The sequence below is a fragment of the Bidens hawaiensis genome, unplaced genomic scaffold (assembly GCF_021521415.1).
Source record: "Bidens hawaiensis isolate Kalapana, Puna unplaced genomic scaffold, B.hawaiensis_p1.1 tig00019230_1, whole genome shotgun sequence".
Taxonomy (NCBI): Eukaryota; Viridiplantae; Streptophyta; class Magnoliopsida; order Asterales; family Asteraceae; genus Bidens; species Bidens hawaiensis.
The window spans coordinates 58,969-65,423 of NW_027492918.1; the positions used below are offsets into that span (position 1 = coordinate 58,969).

The following is a 6,455-nucleotide window of genomic DNA, read 5'->3' on the forward strand; positions in this document are numbered from 1 at the left end:
AGGTAGATCGGTTCGATTAGTTTTGTTAAAAAGATATTTTGGTTCGATTAGTTTTTGTTGAAAAAGGCGTTCGGTTCGATTAGTTTTGTTAAAAAAAAGTAGTTTGGTTCGATTAGTTTTTTTAATAAAGTAGTTCGGTTCAATTAGTTTGGTTAAACAAAGAAGTTCGGTTCGATTAGTTTTGTTAAAAAATAGTTCGGATCGATTAGTTTATGTTAAAAAAGTCGTTCGGTCTGATTAGTTTTGTTAAAAGAATAGTTCGGTTTGTTAGTTTTTTTTTAAATAGTGTGCATGAAATTTATAAATAGGGACTAGAACTGAGCACGACAACAAACCACATTGACTCGTATGAATCTTATGAAAGGGCATATTGGTAATTTTATCTTCTTTTTGGATGGAAACTTAACGGTGGGGACTCATTCGGTCACTTTTGGAACCACGTGGACCCAGTCATTTCATTTTTTTTCTCGGGGGACTTAATGTGACTCCGCCCATAAACCACAGGGACGCACACAATAATTTTCTCTTTTCACAATTGTGCTCAAACTTAACATGTGCGAGGACTTTAATGTGCAAAAAATTGTTGAAATATTTTTGTAACAAAAAACAAAAAAAATATGTTGATTTTTTTATGGTACTTACCCTTTACATACAATATTTAATATTTCAAGTCGGCTTTTAGGTAAACTTAAGATTGGGCTTTGGGTAACGGGCAACCCTATTAACCATGCAAGATCATAAAAGGGTATACCGGCACCTATGAATAGGGGTGTGAATTATTGACAAGATAAAAACGTAACACAAAATTCACGATGATTGATTTGGTCATTAAATGTCACAAGAGAGAAAATATTCTCGGGTCATTAAAGCAATATTCTGTTTTCTCCTTGTAAGGAAAAATAAATATTAATTGCATTTTTAGCTAAAATGTCATCCACTAAAATTTGTGAGCGAAAAGACACAAACCAAGTGGAGTCGTATGTGTTTTTTTCTCTCTTCCATTTCTTACGCCTTAAGCGAATTACACGTCGGTCATGTACAAGAGAGATGTCCCACACATAAATGCTCTACCTTAATTGTCATCATCACGTTTTAAACGTCCTAATCATGAATAAGAAAAAGAACTCCACAGTTATGCGGAGATGTCCCACACATAAATGCTCTACCTTAATTGTCATCATCACGTTTTAAACGTCCTAATCATGAATAAGAAAAAGAACTCCACAGTTATGCGGGTTTGGTAGGAGCAATCAAAACAAATTTATGACCATGTGAGCAAACTAGACTATACATTGGTTGATGCAATGGGACAGACATTACAAATAAAATCAAGGCCACTCGTTTTCAAATATGTTTATAGTAAGAGAGCAAATCTTATCAAAAGCGAGACCATGAGGCCCGAGGGTGTTGACAACACGTTAGGCCCTCGATTGTTATGCCGACATCATCAAGGACGATGAGACCATTAAAGCATGATTGTAACATCCTAAACAAGTCATCCCTTGATTTCCATGACGCATTCCACCCACGTCAAGTACGAAGAATTAAGGAATATCCGACCTCAAACACGTCGTGTATGAGATGAAGCACACTTCAGTGTGAGTAATTCTAGTATTGTTTACCTTCTAGAAATTTTCCACTTGGGCAAATTAAAACAATTCTATTAGGCTATGTGTAGTAAAAGGGTTACAAAATGGGACATTTTGTATCATGTGGCGCCCAATCAGCAAATAGGTGGTTTTTCTTTTAGTGGTGTGCTAGCCCAATATATACATATATCACACAAAAAATATAAAACAATCTCACACACCGGCGACAACTGCATGTCCCCAAAAAAAAACCCATTTGTCGGCCAGGGGGGGGGGGATGTTCTCGCCCCAAAACCGCATTTGTCACCCCAATTTATCGCCCAGTACATACACCCTTAACATCTTGCGGTAAGTTAGACGATATTGAACGATAGGAGGTGTCGATGGTACAAATGTTCAAAAATATGCATTCATAGAAAGCTAATGAACTGATAATAAACTATTGCCCAAAGACCATACCTAAAAGCAATGTATCTACATTCTACAATATCCAAACCAATTGATAAGAAAAATGCATAAAATAAACAAGAAGTTGGATGATAAGTTCATAACTACCAACTACCATATCAATTATTATCAACATTTACATCTGCAAGAACCAAGTTTTCATCACTTCCAGACAACTTGCAGAGCAAAAACTCATGGGATTTGCTTCATTCGTCTTTCGGACACGTTCAAAGATTGTACATCTATTCGCGCTCTATTTGAATCGTAACATGACTAATATTATACTCCCTTTTAATATAATCCACCACTTTATCCAACACCAAATCAGCATCCGCTTCAGGTCTAATTCTCACATGACAAGCTAACAACACCTTCCCAACCGTTATCGCCCAAATATGCAACTCATGAATAGCAACCACTTCATCTATCTCACAAAGACCCCTTTCAAGACTCATTGCATCAATCTCCCGTGGCGTACTCTCCATCAAAACCTCCAAAATGTCACGCAACATATTGATCGTTGTATACAGCACAATAACCGAAAACAATAATGTGCAAATGGGATCAATTATCTTTAAAGCAGGATTGTACCATATGATTGCAGCCCCAATCATTACACCGATACTTTGGATCGAATCGCCTAGCACGTGTAGATACGCGCCTTGTACATTAATATTCCCTCTCTTCTTTTCCTTAACTTGTTCTCCGGAATACGTCTTTAACAAAGGCTTATGTTCATCATGCTCATGATGATCATGATCATGATCATGGCCGTGATCATGATCATGATGATGTCGGTGTGTTGTGACACTGACACCATGGACATTTACGTCTTCAACGTCCTCATCATGACCATGACCATGACCATGACCATGCCCATGGTGTCCGTGACCGTGACCGTGATGTCCGTGACCGTGATCATGGCCAAGAATAAACATCATGAGAATATTAACAACCAAACCAAAAGCCGCAATACCAAACATAAGCCCACCAGCAACCTCAACCGTACCGTGAACAATCCGCTCAATCGCCTCGTACACCAAAATCCCAGTAAGCAACCAAATAATCTGAATCGACACCAACGTGCCCAATATCTCAATCCTAAAAAACCCGTAAGACTGGCGAGGCGTGGCCTCCCAACCCGAAGCCCAAACCGAAAACATCGAAATCGCAAACGCGGCAATGTCAGACAACAAATGAGCCGCGTCAGTTAATATCGCGAGACTGTTGGCTTTAATCCCACCAAAGATCTCAACTCCCATAAAAATAAAACATAATATTACCCCGCCCCAAAGCTTCCACATCGAATCCGACCGCTCTTTCGCCTCCCGTGAACTCGTTTTAGCATCCGAGAACCCGCACGGTGCACCGCCACAAACTTTCGTTCCGGCTGACCGGTTCTCCTCAGTTATATCAACAGAGTGTGCATCCATCTGCAGTTTATTTTTAAATAATTTCATTCAAATACTCAATTAATTAATTAATTGATTAACTAAACACATAGGCAATGGATCCGGTAACTCTAGGGCTCAAATAATAATAATAATAATAATAATAATAATAATAATAACAATTGTGCAAACAAATATTAACAGAGGAGAATAATATTTTAAAAAAATGAAGGAAAAATAGAATCTGAAGAGCATATTCGAATCAGCAACGAAGTGATTGAAAGAAATGAGATACGATATAATTAATTAATTAAGTAATTAAAGGTGGAATCAGTAGCATACAGATGGAGAATCAGAAGGTTTACCTGAGAAGTAAGAATAATAATAATAATAATAATAATAATAATAATAATAATAATAATAATATGGAATTGATGATATTGAACAAGAACAGAGTATTGATGATGGTGATTACTAGAAGAAGATGACACCGTCTTATATAGAGAATAATATAATATATTGGCGAATGAATGTAGTATGGTTTTAGGGTTTTAAAAGTGGATAACTAGTTATTTAATTATGGCAAATTTAAGTTTAATAATTTCAACTTAATGGATTTTGCTAATAATAATCTCAATTTTGAAAATAGTGGTTACTGGTTCTAACTTTCAAACTGATATTTTAGGGGTTTTGATTGAAATAATGATACGAGTCGATTGATGTAAAACTTAACTTCAAATGGTGGTCCAAACGACTAAAGGGTGTTTCAATTCCGGTGTTTAAACTTTTAATTAACAAAAATCAGGTTGTTTGAAGCGCCGTTTCGAGTTAAATTTTTCATCAACTGATTCGTATTTTCAGTCCAATCAAAAGCCCTGAAACATCAATTTGAAATTTGGAAAAAAAAATTAACTTCGTAATTTTTTTAACAGAATTCCAATGAAAACAAATAGTGTAAAAGTTGGGACCAATGACAGCTATTTTCAAAATTAGGATTATTATCGGCCAACTGCATTAAGTTGGGATTATTAAAATTCAATTTTCCTTTAATTAATGCTAATAAAAACATGAACTTAAAATAGTGTTGTAAAAATAGCTAGTTATTATTCAAGCGATAAGGTGGGGACTATCGACTAATCATGATTAATCGAGATTAATCAGGATTAAACATATCGGACTTTAATGTATAATTTCCAGTTTGATATATATTATACTATATGTAATACACCAAACAAGGGCAAATTAAGACATCCATTTTTAAGTAATTTACAATACTTAAAGCATGAGGTACATGTGTTAGTAAGGGTAAACATGTATTTTAAACACAATTCATTCAACTTACAAGTTTGGTCCCTCATCTTTAACCATATTATGTTTTTAATTTAACTTGTGAACTAACTTCTCACCAATGATTTATAAACGGCTATAGCCTTTCCGTACGTTAATATTTTTATAAACAAATTGCACCATAAAAACGAGTATTTTATTCTCTTTAATTTGGATATGATATTGTTGTAATTTTTTTTTTCATTTTAAATAAATTAATATGTTGCGTAGGGGTGTTCAGTGTCGGTTTTGATGGTTTTTATGTTAAACTTGTGAGCCCAACCGTTAATACTGATTTTTTGTCGTCCAAAACCAAACTCAACCATTGAAAGCTGAAACTGAATCGTTACTAACGACCTGGTTCCAGTTTGGTTTCACAGTTTAAACTTTAATAATAAATTTAGTTTAAAATAATTAATAATTTAAATGTACCATCAATTTTAACTAAAAACCAACATAATATGATACTTGAGATGATCATAAATAAAAAATGATAATTTTAGCCACATAAATGGTAAATATTAATGGAAGATCTAGGACGCGAAATAATAACAACAAAGATTACAAAAAGAATTATATTGTAATTAGGTTAATTTACAGTCTTTTTCTGATTTCATATGGCCGGTTGCCGATATAAACCGCGAACCAACGGTTCACTACGTTTTGAAAATTTTGAAACCGACCAACAAACCGAAAGTAAAAAAAGAAAAAAAAGAAGTCAAACCAATGACCGATTTAAACGATTTCAAGGTTTTAATCGAAGCATAAACACTTATATTTTGTATGTGATTAACAGGTTTAAACACCCGCTGCATCGCGCGGGCACCCGTCTAGTATATATATATATATATATATATATATATATATACATGCACACATTTTTTATATGTAATTTCCGTCTTTATACATATATAAAACACATTTTGGCCGGAAATTGGCTGGAATCTCGCTTGAAATCACTGCTTTTGCTTGAATCTCACCGAAGACCACTGATTTTGGCTGGAATCTCGCCGAAAACCGCCGATTTTGGCAAGAACTTCATCAGAAAAAGCCGATTAAGTCTGATAAATCTTGATATTGGCCCGATTTGCCCATTGACCGATTAGCCCAAAATTAATCAATGAAGTGGGAACTAGTGATTAATCGGTGTCTGATCGGGATTTTTACAACAATGCTTTGAAGTCCTATTTTAGTCATAAGTTAATTGATAATTTCATAAATTTCATAAAATTGGAACACATATGGAAGAGGTATACATTATTATTAATATTTATAAGTTTATTCATGATTGAATTAAACTATTAGTCTCACAGCCCTTCGAAACCGCAAGACATTGGAATTACCAAGTAAGCAAAAAAAAAAACAAAGAGTGTACGGTTATACAAGCAATATCGCTAATAACGTGTTGGTTGATTCGAAAGGCTGGGAATGATAAAATTTTCAACTCCATGGCACTGAATTTGAATAACGAAGAGTTTTGGATTGCGGTTGAGGCGTGTATTAAGAAGCAGCAGAGAGTGGTGAATAATTTGGTGAATGATATCAAAACGACTTTGTTCCTTTAGATGAGCAATATAAGTAAGAGATCATGCTTAGGGCGGAAGAAATTGTGCAAGTTTAAATTTTCAATTTTTCTTATATAGTTTGTCTTCTAAGTTGTTTCTTTGTTTAGATGTCTACTTTTTGGGTTTCTTACTTATGA

General features: G+C 34.6%; 1 pseudogene; it reads right to left on the reverse strand.

The window, feature by feature from the left end:
* Positions 1–1,954: 1,954 nt before the first annotated feature.
* LOC143557933 (metal tolerance protein A1 pseudogene) lies at positions 1,955–3,473 on the reverse strand (annotated as a pseudogene).
* Between the last annotated feature and the right edge of the window lie 2,982 nt (positions 3,474–6,455).